The following is a 13,029-nucleotide window of genomic DNA, read 5'->3' as shown; positions in this document are numbered from 1 at the left end:
TGAAACATGTTCTGCATCCCACGCTGAAGGTGAGTCACTAATATTGCTGAGTTTATACACTTGAAAACTGGCTTCTTGAAGAAAATAATTGCATTGGATTATTTGCAAGCATGTGTAAAGCAAGTCTAATGAGATCTGGGACTTCTATGAAGTAGAAACTCTCCTGTGGTGGCCCATTTCATTTAATCCATCTATTTAATCTTTTCCTTCATGCTAGATATTTCTCATATTTTCAGATTCTCTTTGAAATAACAAATGTTTATGAAATATAATCTAGCAATATATTTATTTGTGTCTTTGTGCTACTTCCCTGTTTAAAAAAAAGCAAAAGAAGAAATCCACACATTCTTCACAAACAAAAAGAAAATTGTACCTAAGAGTCACCACTCATCCATTCTGAGACAGGGAGGAGCTAACAACAGCCAACAAAATCACAGTAAGAAAAAAATTGAAAAATCAGAAAATAATAACTCTACATGGCATCATGTTTGTCATGGTGCTTATGTATATACACTGACCTGCCTTCACCACAAAGGATGGAGGCAAGTATGATTAGCTCGAGCTTTCCAGTAAAACACAGGGCTATGAAGTCAAGCGGCTTACTAGTTACCTGCAAATAAACCTACCTGCAAAATGTACACAAAAAATATTATTTTCCTCTCAGCCACAGAATTGTAATCTGTGAATCACTGAGGTCCTTTATTTATGGGTATTGTAAGGAACACTTCCACACAAACAGAATATCTTAAAATACATTCTATAGTTTAAACTCATATTTTACATGTGTTTAAGAACCTCATCACATAAGAAATGTCTAAATAGATAACATTATATATTAAGATTCCCTGTTAAAAATATCATAAATATATTCTAGTTCTTAGGAATGAGGGAAATCATGCAACTTACTTTTGTTTTTTTTTCATTTTTCTTAGTTTTCTGTACCTTGTGTCTTGAATAGAAGATAATTGGATATGTGGAAAGGAAAGGGAATCACAGAAACAGCAGGACAAAGGATGAACCAAAACAACATTGATACTCACTTGACACTATGTTAGCTATGTACCTTATAACTTGGAGAGGAGGGGAATAGGGAGGGGTAAGTGGGAGATAATGAGGGAGGGGGTAACAATGACTAAATACAAAAGTGCCCATTTCCTTATGTAACTGCAAACCCCCTGCTCATCACCTTTCCAATAAAAATATAATAAAATAAATAAAATAAAAATAACACTATGTGTTAAATATAAACACATCTAAAGATATGTACATTTAAAGAAGGTTATGTTTGCTTAGAATCCTTATTGCAATTCTTGTCTTTTTAATTCATAATAGTAAAGCAATATAATCCCACAATTAAGTACAAACAGAACCTTAAAATAGCCTTAGAAATGAATCTTCATTCACATAAAAAAGTGATATTTTATATTGCTGGGAGAAAAATAAATTCATCCACAAAATGGAACTTACTTATGGTATTTTGCGAACAAAATCTGTAGAAATCCTGACAGATTACATATCAAATGTCAACTATATTTATCTTTAGCACTCAATATTATGACTACGTGTGTTTTCTTATTCTGTAAATTTCCATGCTTTATAAGATTACCTTATTGAGGTATATCATAGTTGTAATTAGGAAGAATCACAAGCCTAATTTTAAAGTGAAAGTGGAAATATTTTATAAAGGTCCAATCTAGTGACACTGATTAACTGAATATATGGGCTGTGGGGATTGTGTTCTAGCGTTTTCAAGTTTAATGTTTGAGTGTGTTTGGGATTTAGACCAATGTATAATGTAATAAACTAGTACCTAATACATTAATCCAGCATTAGCTGCTGAGTCTTCACCTGGAGCTATGAGGATGAGGAGGAATGAAGACACTGATAAAAACTGATGAGATTAAACTGTAGAATTTCAAAAGAAGTTTAGAGAAAGGTAATCAGTACAGCTCTTGAATATCCAATAATCATCACCAAAAGATTAAGGGATAAAGAGAAGATCTCAGGTAGAGTTGGGACAGATGTTGTGGTAAGTGTGTATATACCTGTGGGCCACCATACTGTAGATTTCCAATGGCAAATATTGCAGAGTAAATATACTGTGAGCTGTCAGTGTAAGGCTCACCATAGCAGATAAATGTAGATAGATATGTAGCAGAACCCCAATTCAAAAATGATATACCTGTCTTCAAATATTGCATCTTTTCACATGATCCCAGTCACCCCAACCATCCCATGTGTAATGTCACTTGATAGGGAGCAGATAGACAGCAAAGAAGAAAAAGAAGATGGGGAAATACAGTATATAATGGTGCACAGAGAATAGGAAAGGTGGAAAAAAACAAAAAAAAAATTGCAACAATCATACTCACAAGACACTATGCTGAAAACGAACTTTACAATTTCTGGTGTGAGTGTGTAGCGGGGAGGGGAAGAGATAGTAGGAGAAAAACAAAGGGGGAATTTACAATGTTCAACAAAAAATGCACTCATTACTTTACTCATGTAACTGTAACCCTCTGTACAGCATCTTTACAATAAAATAAAATAAAAAGAAGTGAGGGTATCAGTAGGGACTGTTGTCCCAGAAAACAGGAAGTGGGCAGGGTACAATGGAGACTACTGGTGACCCAAAACTAGCTTTACATGGAGAAGTGAAAGGAAAAACAAATTTCTGAAAGATGAAGAATAATTTTTTAAAAGACAGGATGCATCTAAAATGAAGGGAAATAGAAAACAAGAGTGATGGTGTTGCAAGCTCAAAGTACTGTAGTACAGATGGTGAGGGTGGCCTCCATATCTTGGAGCTACCTTTGCTCCAAGTGGATATGACACTGTCACATTATTACCATTGAATGCTACATAGATTATGTTATGTTTCTTGTCCCCTGAAGGCTTAAAATGCCATTTCAAGCCTGCACTGGTGGCTCATACCTGTCATCCTAGCAACTCAGGAGGCTGAGTTCAAGCCCTGGGCTGGCATTCTCTCTCTGTCTCTGTTTTTGTCTCACACACAATCTAGGGAAGTCTCTATAACCACGTCCTCCAATAGAATGTAGTAGCAGCGACTCCACAAGTTTCCCCAAAGAGGATTTTAAAGTACAAAACAGCTTCTCCTGGTGCTCGCTTGTTAGATAATACCTTGAAAGCCTAAGGAAACTAATGAGAAGTCCAGTAGCCTAGAAAGCTTGCTGGAGAGACTATGAGGAAAAACTTTAAAGCCAGCTAACATAGAAAAGTTATGAAACTCTTATATCCAGTTAACCAGCAAAAAGCTGAAAATGGAGGCTCAAGTGGTAGAGCAGTAGCCTTGAGCAAAGAAGCCAAGCAAGAGAGCAAGGCCCTGAGTTCAAGACATAGTACTTACACAAAAAAGAAGAATTAAAAGATAGTAAATCACCAAAGAAACTTACACTGAAGTATTTCAAAGGCCATTACATGTTTCAATAAATTGGTTAAATCATTTCTGCACTCAACATATAATTCTAATAATAATCTACAGAATGAATGAATCAAGAATTCAACATGTGAATTCTTTTATGATCCCTGCTGATCAGAAAAAACATATTTTCTGAGGCCAAAACAATAATTAAAATCATAAATATGTATTGCTACATCAAGGCAAACAATTGGAAAATTCAAACTCATTAAGAATATTTTAATCATCTCATTATTTTGGTGGCATGGCTGTGTAGAAATAATTCTAATTGTCCTCAGTTTAAGAAAAACATGGAAAGACAAGGTGGTTTTGTTTTGTTTTGTTTCCCAGGGTAGAAACTGAACTTGACTGAAAGTGGAGTATGTCTCTGAGCTGGACACATGTATGAGGAAATAGGCTACAGGAAAGCATATATAGATGCAATGACATTTTGGTTTAATTACTGAGCCCACTGTACAAACACGCTATTAATAACAAAACAAGTCTAATTCCAGGTTGCTATGAACAGAGAAATGAATAATACCACCCACAGATGATACCTCCAGGAAGTGATGTTACAAGTGGCCTTGATGTTTGTATTTCACAATAAAATCAGGGAATACAGACTCAGAGAGGACTTGCTGATTCACAGTGCTCCGGAATCCCCCAAAGCGCTGAGAGACACAAGCTTTTCTATAAATTACATCTGCCAGCAAAGAAATGGATGGAGTCACACCATCTTTGTACTCTCTCCATCTTTCTTCACTCTCCTCCCTCAACCCACCCTGGCTGATCATCTATCTTTCTTTCCAGTCTCAGCCACAGGAAACAGAAGTAGCTATCCAAAATGACAAGTAAATATTCCTGGTAGAGTTTCAGTTTTCAGCATTGCAGTGAGCAGCGACACGTGCAAGCTGGTGTGAGCAGATGTATTTTCAGGTTCCATGGTTGAAAAAACACCAGGCTTCACATTTGTCAGAGGAACAAGCAGGACTCAGTGAACCCAAAAGTGCTCTGTTAGATATCAGAAGAATGCTCAGCCCATGCAGAGCAGGATAAAAATTTATAAACCCAGATAAAGGCTCTTTACTTTCATTGATGAAAACAAAACAAAAACAAATAACACCTGCTAGTTCTTCCAGGCCAAGAACTACATAACAAACATACATACTAAATTTTAAAAATGCAATGTACAATAAAGCTTACTTTCTCATCACTCTAATTTACTCCATTCTCATTGGTTATTTTTATTGCTAAGGAGCTAAAATAAAAACTACAAAAGCTAACCAAGTCCTTGACCAGATTAAAGAATGCTATGCAGAATGGAAAATTAAAGGACATCCATGGCTCATGCCTGTTATTCTAGATACTCACAAGACTCAGATCAGAAAGATTGCAGTTCAAAATCAACCCAGGAGGAAAACTCCAAGAGACCCCATCTCCAAATAACCAGAAAAAAAACAAGATATGGCTCAAGTAGCATAGCACCACTGAAACAGGCAAGCTGAACAAGTTTAAGGTCATTCAAATCCCAATGCTATACCCACCCACAAAAAATTAGTATTGCCCATGTCAGGTGGAGAATACTGTAATGATTTTTGTTTTCACAATCGATGTCATCAAGACATCTCAACACAAATATGGAGACTATGTTCTAAGGTGATTTCAAGTTCAAATTAAGAAAAGGATGAGGACTGCTATTCACACTCTTCATGTTCTATCTCACTCCCTGTGCTCAGAGGACACAAACTGGGCAGAACCTTCTCAGAACATGCTCTTCCATCCTAGGACAGAAGCACTGTCAACCTAGCATTTTGTAGAACACTGAGGAAAAGCCAGAAGACCTTGACTAGACCATAGCTTTTGTTTGCCCAGTTGGCCAGTCATTCTGTCTACAAATATTCACCAAACAGCTGTAATAAGCTGCACTGGGAATTGTGGAAAGATTTGTGAAATAAATGGATACATCTTTGTCTGCAGTTCAGTTACTGTTCAGAGATATCAACCAGTACTAATCTAATAAGGCCACTCAGGGATTTCATGTGCTTAAGTCTGCAGACTGTACCTTTACCCTGGAGGGAGGAGTTCTCAGCAATGCATTTGACTGAACTAGAATGAGCAGTCTAGTCAGAGGAAAGAGAATATTCAAATGCCCTGAAACAGGACTGGCAATAGAACAGACAGGGAACAGAACCAAGTAACTAGGGAGCAGAAATTCCAAAAGGGATCATGAACAGACAGTACATGTTTAGTTACATAAGCACCCTGGATGGCCCTTGTTCATTATAACTATTTTCATAAAATCTCACTGATTAACTGATTTGACTTGTCTGAGTTTACCTTTTAAATGTTTAGTATCATGTCCAAACTTAATCCTATACCTCTCTGAGTTGCCACAACTGTGGGAGAGAAGTGAATGTAAGAGCCAGAGCAAGTAAATGCCAAAACCAGAGCAAACCTAGTGTTGGTAGCTCACGCTTGTAATCCTAGCTTCACAGAAGATTGAGATTTGAGAATCCTGTTTCAAGGCCAACTCAGACAGAAAAGTTTACTAGAGTTCATTTCCAAAATATACAGCAAAAAGCAAGGTTGAAGGCATTTCTCATGTGATGGATTGCCTGTTTAACAAGACCCTGTGTTCAATCCTCAGTCCTGAAAGGAAAGAAAGGGGGAAAAAAAGCAAACAGTTCTAGCTTCACCCACATCAGCAGCTCCTAATGAAGAGTTTGTTGGAATTCAAACAACCTTTACAAAGAATTGCACTAAACTTATTGAATTACCAATTCTCATTTTTTTGTTGCTTAATTCAAGTAACAGATTTTAGCATAGTACTTAGCACTTGTTATATATTCTGTGGCATAAATATGGATATAAATATGAAATAAGTCTATGTTGTGAAACAACTCAGCATCTAAGAAGTGCAATCACTCCCCTCTCCCCCACCCCTCCCACCTCCAGCCATTCCTACTTGAACATTTCTAAATATCTCCTGAACTGGTATGTCCATTTCTTTCCTTACATTTGGTAAATTTTATGTAATTATTTAATTGAATAAGTCTTCTGTGCATTTAGTCTATGTCTCAGTTCCCTCTTCTGGACACAGATTCATGCGTTTATTCTCTTAATATTGTCAGAGTTCTTAGATCTGGTGACCATACTTACTTTGTTGTGATGCTGTTCTTGGCTGCTATCTGAATTTTAACACCAGCCTGCACCAGATGGAGGTGTGCAGGAAGAGAACTTACAGTGAGGAGAGAGAGATAGGGGAGGACAAGGGGGAAATTTGGCCTCAGTGAATGTGGAAGTGATGTCAGAGCGTGTACTGTCCCCAGGCAATCAGTTACCTGGGCACAGGTGTGCTGGGTGGGATGTGCTCAGGGAAAACAAAAGAGAACAAAGGAGACAGGGTCTACTTGCATTTTCCATGGAGTGAAAACAACAGAAGGGACCATTTTCCTTTTATGAGAATATCAAGTTCACTCATGAAATTTTTTATCCAAATCTTCAATTTAAATCTTTAAATCATGATTGTGTTTGAATCTTCTTGGAGGTCATAGATCATTTTTATAACTAGATTTTAAAAAAATTACTTGTCATTACAGTCATTTCAATATCCTTGCATTCTATTATAGTCGAATTATGTTATCTTGCTTTTAGATGTTTCTTATTTTGCAATATATGTATATTTTTGGATCAATTCTACTTCCAGTTATATATGGAGGTCTTTTTGGTAAGCACCCTTCTTGTGAGGACTCAGTCCCAGGACTTCTAAAAGCAGAGTAAACAATCAAACATGGCAGCAATAAATAAGACAGAAAGAGTAGGTAAAAGGGATATGATAAAAATCAATTAAATACAACTGCTTTAACTCCAGTAAGCCCTGAAAATAATGTGATTTTAAAAATGAACAATTGAGGGGCTGGGAAGGTGGCTCAGTGGTAGAGCGCTTGCCTTGCATGCATGAGGCCCTGGGTTCGATTCCTCAGCACCACATAAGCAAAAAAAAGCTGGAAGTGGCACTGAGGCTCAAGTGGTAGAGCACTAGCCTTGAGCTGAAGAGCTGAGGGACAGCAGCCAGGCCCAGAGTTCAGGCCCCACAACCGGACCCCAAAAATTTTTTTAAATAAAAATAAAAATGAGCAATGAAATTAAAATTTAATAAAGACAAGGGTGATAAATTATAAAATATAAAATAACAGAGGGGTATTGAAGATAGTTAAAAATTTTAAGGTAAAGTTAAATACCAAAGAAACAAGGAAAAGACAATGAGTAAGTAGAACATAAAAGTAGTAGAGATAAAATATAATTGTAAAACAAGTAAAGTATATAAATAGAATTCGATAAAGTTTAGATTAGGAATAAAAACATTTTTGTTTTATTATTACTTATGTACTTATTTTTTAATTTTTAATTTTAATTTTATTGTCAAGGTGATATACAGAGGGGTTATAGTTACATAAGTAAGGTAGTGAGTACATTTCTTGTCAAACTTTTTCCTACCCCCATTACCCACCCCCCAAGTTGTACAGATCATTTCCAACATTGTGTCTTGTGAGTATTGCTGTTGCATTGGTGTATTCTTTGTCCTTTGTCTCATCATTTTTTGCTCCCCTTCCCTTCCCAATACAGATAAATATATATGTATATATGCACACACACACACACACACACACACACATACAATAACCAGGGTACCAAAATCAAATACAGTGACAACAGAGGATAACCCATAGGGGGGAAAACACATAAGGAAGCACACACACACACACACACACACACACACACACACACACACACATCACATTTTCTTGATCCATTCATCTACTGAGTAGCATCTGGGTTGGTTCCATATCTTAGATATCATAAATAATGCTTACTTAATTTTAGATATAATATTTCTATAATCATATTTAAGTAGCTATAAAAAGGAGTTACCACTTAACAAAGCTGTTTATAAATACAATATATCTTGATCAATGTCACCACTTCCAATATTCTCACCCATCTTTTCCCTACCTACCCCTCCCCTCATTGTCTTTATTTTGTAGTATATACACTGTAATTTTATCTTCATTTTCCACCTTTTCTCCTCTTCATTCATCTATCTCTTTCCCCTTGACCCTATCTCACCCATTTGAGTGTTTTACTTTGCTGAACTTTGATTTTGGTTTTCTAAGGAATTACACTATTGGAGAGCTCCCTTGGATCTCCCATATTTCAGTTAATACATGAGTATATGCTTGCATACTACCCAATGTATTTAGTTGAGTTTTTAAGCTAGGTATTACATCTACATATAAGGGAAAACATGGATCCTTTGTTTCCCTGGGCCTGACTTACTTCACTTGACATGACTTTGTCTAAGCCTTTCCATTTCTTGACAAATGGAAGAAAACATTTTAAAACAATCAAAATAATTACAACATATGGTAAAAAAAAGAACACAGGCTTTTTGAAGGCAAGAATTAAAGATGTTTCTGTCTGAGTCCTCTAATACTGGAATCCCCCTGTGAGAGTTGGGACATAATGGGTCATGTCTAGTTCATTGTTGTTCTGACTGGTATTTAAGCAGTGCATTCAATGGTAGGTCACAACAAGCAGAGAACTAAACTTTCAGGGGATCAGGATGCTGTCACTCTGACTGTCAGTCTCAGGTCTTTCAGTCTCCCTTCCAGCAGCATGAAGACACTGAGCTATCTGCTGCATCTGAGCTGAGATGAAACTACAAACAATAAGGATGTGCCTCTAGATGCCCAGCAATTAGCCAGCTATTGACCTGGAGCTCTGAATTTCTCTAGTAATATATAAGCAGTGGGGCCCACTCCTGGCAGGAGTGAGAGAGGGCAAGAACTCCAGCTACTGTTCTTTCACAGACTATCTCCCTGCTGGCTAAATGACTACATTCTATATCTGTGTCATGGGCTTGTCTTCCATCCAGAACCTGGAGTAAGGTGTCCCCAACTTTCCTGGTTCAAGTCCCCAAATAATAACAGTTTTCAAAGATGGCATCTGGTTGTAACAGTCATAAACTATGAGGAGAGTTAATGTATTTCTCTGAAGCTAGTCTTTCACACAGGAGGCAAATCTAGCCACTGAATTTGAGTCTCATGAGAATTGGGAAATCTATCCACTGGATTTGAGAATTGGGATTTCTGTGGTGGCTAGTGCTGACATTTTGTAGTGATCAAGGTTGCCTGGTTTCTACAGGACTAGAGCTGCAGACTGCTTTTTGTTTTCCTCTGAACCACCTTTTTCCTGCCCTATGCTTCTTACCTGTCCTGTTACCTTCGCTGAAGTCTGAAATATAACGCCTAACCAAGTCTGTGTTCTACACTTAGTGCAGAGATTCTCCATGGAGGCAATTTTTCTTCTACAGGAATATTTGATAATGTCTAGAGGCATATTCACCTGTCATCATTGAGATGAACTACAGGAAGACAGTACATAGAGGATAGAAATTCTGTTAAACAATCTTGATCTATAAAGAAGCAACCTGAAATAAACTATTTATCAGTCTCAATATACAGATAATGTCAATCATGTTTTGCATGATTCTTCCTATGAAAAACAACTGCATGCATCTCTTTAGAAATACTTATTAGTCTATAGAGAATTGCCAAACAATTTATCTCAAATTTATTCCAACTCTCTAATATATTTATGTGCATGCACAAAAAAGGCATAGTTATCATGTCTTCTTGATACATTCAGATTAGTCAATGTGAGAAAATAAATCAGTGACTTCCCAGTGAAAGTGTCCAGGCAGAGTGACCTCTAGGAGCCCAAGGCATAGTTTCACTCTGGTATAAACCAAGAAGAAGAGAGACAGAAAAAAGGAAAGAAAACACAGCACTTAAATTCACACTGTGACATATCTTTTAAAATATACTGTAAAGACAATGCAGCATCCAAAACAGAACAAACGCCTTCATCTATATTGGGGATTAAAAAGGTATTGTCTACCCATTTCCCCCACTCTCATCACCTTTCCATTCTGCTTCTGAGTTCAACTTGTTTAGGTCCTGTGTTGGCAGAAAATAGCATCATTTTCTTCTTTTAAGATGGAACACTAAACACAGAATCACTATATGTTGAAGCAATATCACCCTTGAGCATTTATCGAAAAGATCACAGTCAGTATACAGTAAAGACACTTGCACAACTATGTTAATCGCTATACTACTCACCATTGCCAAGGTATAGAAACAGACCACATGCCCTTGTTTGGACAAATCGATCAAAAAAATGTGGCATATATACAAAAGGGTGATTTACTCATCATTTGGGAAAATATTACATCATTTATAAAGAAATAAGACAAGAAAGATTATGTTAAGTGAATTAAGGCAGGCTCAGAGAGACAAAAGATATATGTTTTTCATATATGAAAGTTAGATCTAATTTATAAATATACAAGTAAACATAAAAGGCTCAGGTGCCCAGGGACACAGACATATTCACTGAAATACAGCATATGTAGGAAGAATCCAAATGGTGTGACTCTTTAAGACAACTAACCCAAAGTCTAACAAAATGAGTATCACAAAACTGGTATTTGACATGTATGTGGTAAAGGTCAAGAGGAGAGGGTAGTAGAAAGAAGAAGGATGGGTGGAATGTTATAGTAATATCCAATGTATATCGACTGGAACTAAAAATTTGAAGTCCTGGGTAGGGTTAGGAGGGATGAGGAGAATGACAAGAGAGGTGAAAATAATTAAGATCCAATGTATTCACAAAATGTCATGATAAATGGTAATGTCTTTGTACAACAACCTAAAGATTAATCAATTAATCAATTAATTAAATTTTTGGTGGTGCTGATACTTGAACTGTGGGCCTGGGCATTATCTCTGAGCTTTTGTGCTCCAGGCTTGCACTCTACTACTTCAGCCAAAGCTCCACATCTGGCTTTTTGTGATTAATAGGAGATAAAAGTCTCACAAATGTCCCTGCCTGGGCTAGCTGCAAACTGCAATCCTTAGATGTCAGCCTTCTGAATAGCTAAGATTTCAGGTGTGAGCTTGTATTTACATTTTTTGAATGGTTTGCCTTTGAATAAGTAACTAAGAGGTCTCAAATTTGCTTAGAAATGTCATGACCAGCTTGCAGTGTTTCTAAAAGTGGCTTAGATAGCCCTGAAGGTGGCAAGCCCCTAGGAACCTATCCCATTACTGTGCCCGGAGGTACTTCCTCATCCCCTTTGCTCATAAAACGACACCCTCAATGATGTTAGCCAGTAGGAACTCACCTGCTTATTTTACAATTTCAGGTCAGGCAAAACTGGAAGGTAAAAATAGAAGAGCCTATATAAGTGATCAAAAACCTTTAAAGTTTTACTTGTAATCTAAAATAAAAATAAATAAAAAGTTTAAAAACAGCCCGGTCTATATTTTTTAACCCCCACCTGTTTTATTTTCTTGTGTTGTCAATTCTCAAATCCCTTCAGGATTTCCAGAAAAAAACAATGTATTTTGGAGAAACTATATACTGCTAATTTTAATATACAGTCTCCCACTTTCCATCATGGTGTTCCCTAACTACATCAGTAGAAAGAAATTTAGAGATTAAAATTTTAAGATACTAGGATCTTCCCAGCCTACATTTCATACTTTCTCTTATACCCTTACTGATCAAATTTCATCAGTGAGGTATGAACATAGTTATATACTTTGTTTCTCTTTCTCTCAAACTCCTTTCTTGGGACCAGAGTCTTTTCTCCACTTACTCAACAGAAAAGGGAAGTAGAAATCAAATAAGGGGTTATGCAGTGTTTTGGGCTTCTATAGCAAAAGTATTTAGCAGATACGCATTCTGGGCATGGGATTGTGCAGAGTGCAAGCATCTCTGTGGAGCCATTCAGAACTCTTGCCCTTCCCACTCTGCTAGGGACAAGCAGACACCAGGGGGTCATCTTTTTATGGAAGTTCAGATTCAACATTGACGATGCTAAACATGAAGGTTTTATGTTTGTATAGTACCTTAATGGACCTTTCTCTATACATGGAAAGAAATTAACTGTACTTCATTCCCTACTTGACAATTAATCCAAACAAAATACACAGTGTGTATTTATTTAGATTTAAATTGAAGATTATCACTCACACACTGTCATCATTGTTGCTGTTGCTCTTGTTCTTCTCTCTCCCATTCCATTACCATTCCTGCCCTTCTTCTCAGCAAAACCTTGTGAAATAGATGGGTAAGACAGCCATTCTGTGTTAGAATATACCTAGCACAAGATCTGAATGAAGAGGGTGGAACAACTCCAGGAGAAGCAGATTAGCGAGCATTGAAAATCACCTAAAGGGACGGGGGACCAAGATGGCAACGGGGCAGTAGGGAAACGCCACAGCTCTCTCCAAACAAAAAGAGAGTTCGAGTTCCAACGCTTAATCTCCCCAAGAGACTGACAACAACAAAAAGACGAACACTCAGAGAAAAACCAGAGGTGGAAAATAACAAAAAAAGAGAGGAAAAGAAGAATTTCAGAACAGAGAAGAGCGAAGAACCCTCCCCCAACCTTTACTGGCCACGTGGCAGTGCGCCAAGCCGCCAGCCAGCCTGCGGGGGGGGGGCTGCCGGAGCCCCAAGAGACACAGGGGGCCGCT

This window comes from Dipodomys ordii, unplaced genomic scaffold (assembly GCF_000151885.1).
Source record: "Dipodomys ordii isolate 6190 unplaced genomic scaffold, Dord_2.0 Scaffold114, whole genome shotgun sequence".
Classification (NCBI taxonomy): domain Eukaryota; kingdom Metazoa; phylum Chordata; class Mammalia; order Rodentia; family Heteromyidae; genus Dipodomys; species Dipodomys ordii.
This window is presented reverse-complemented; position numbering follows the sequence as displayed.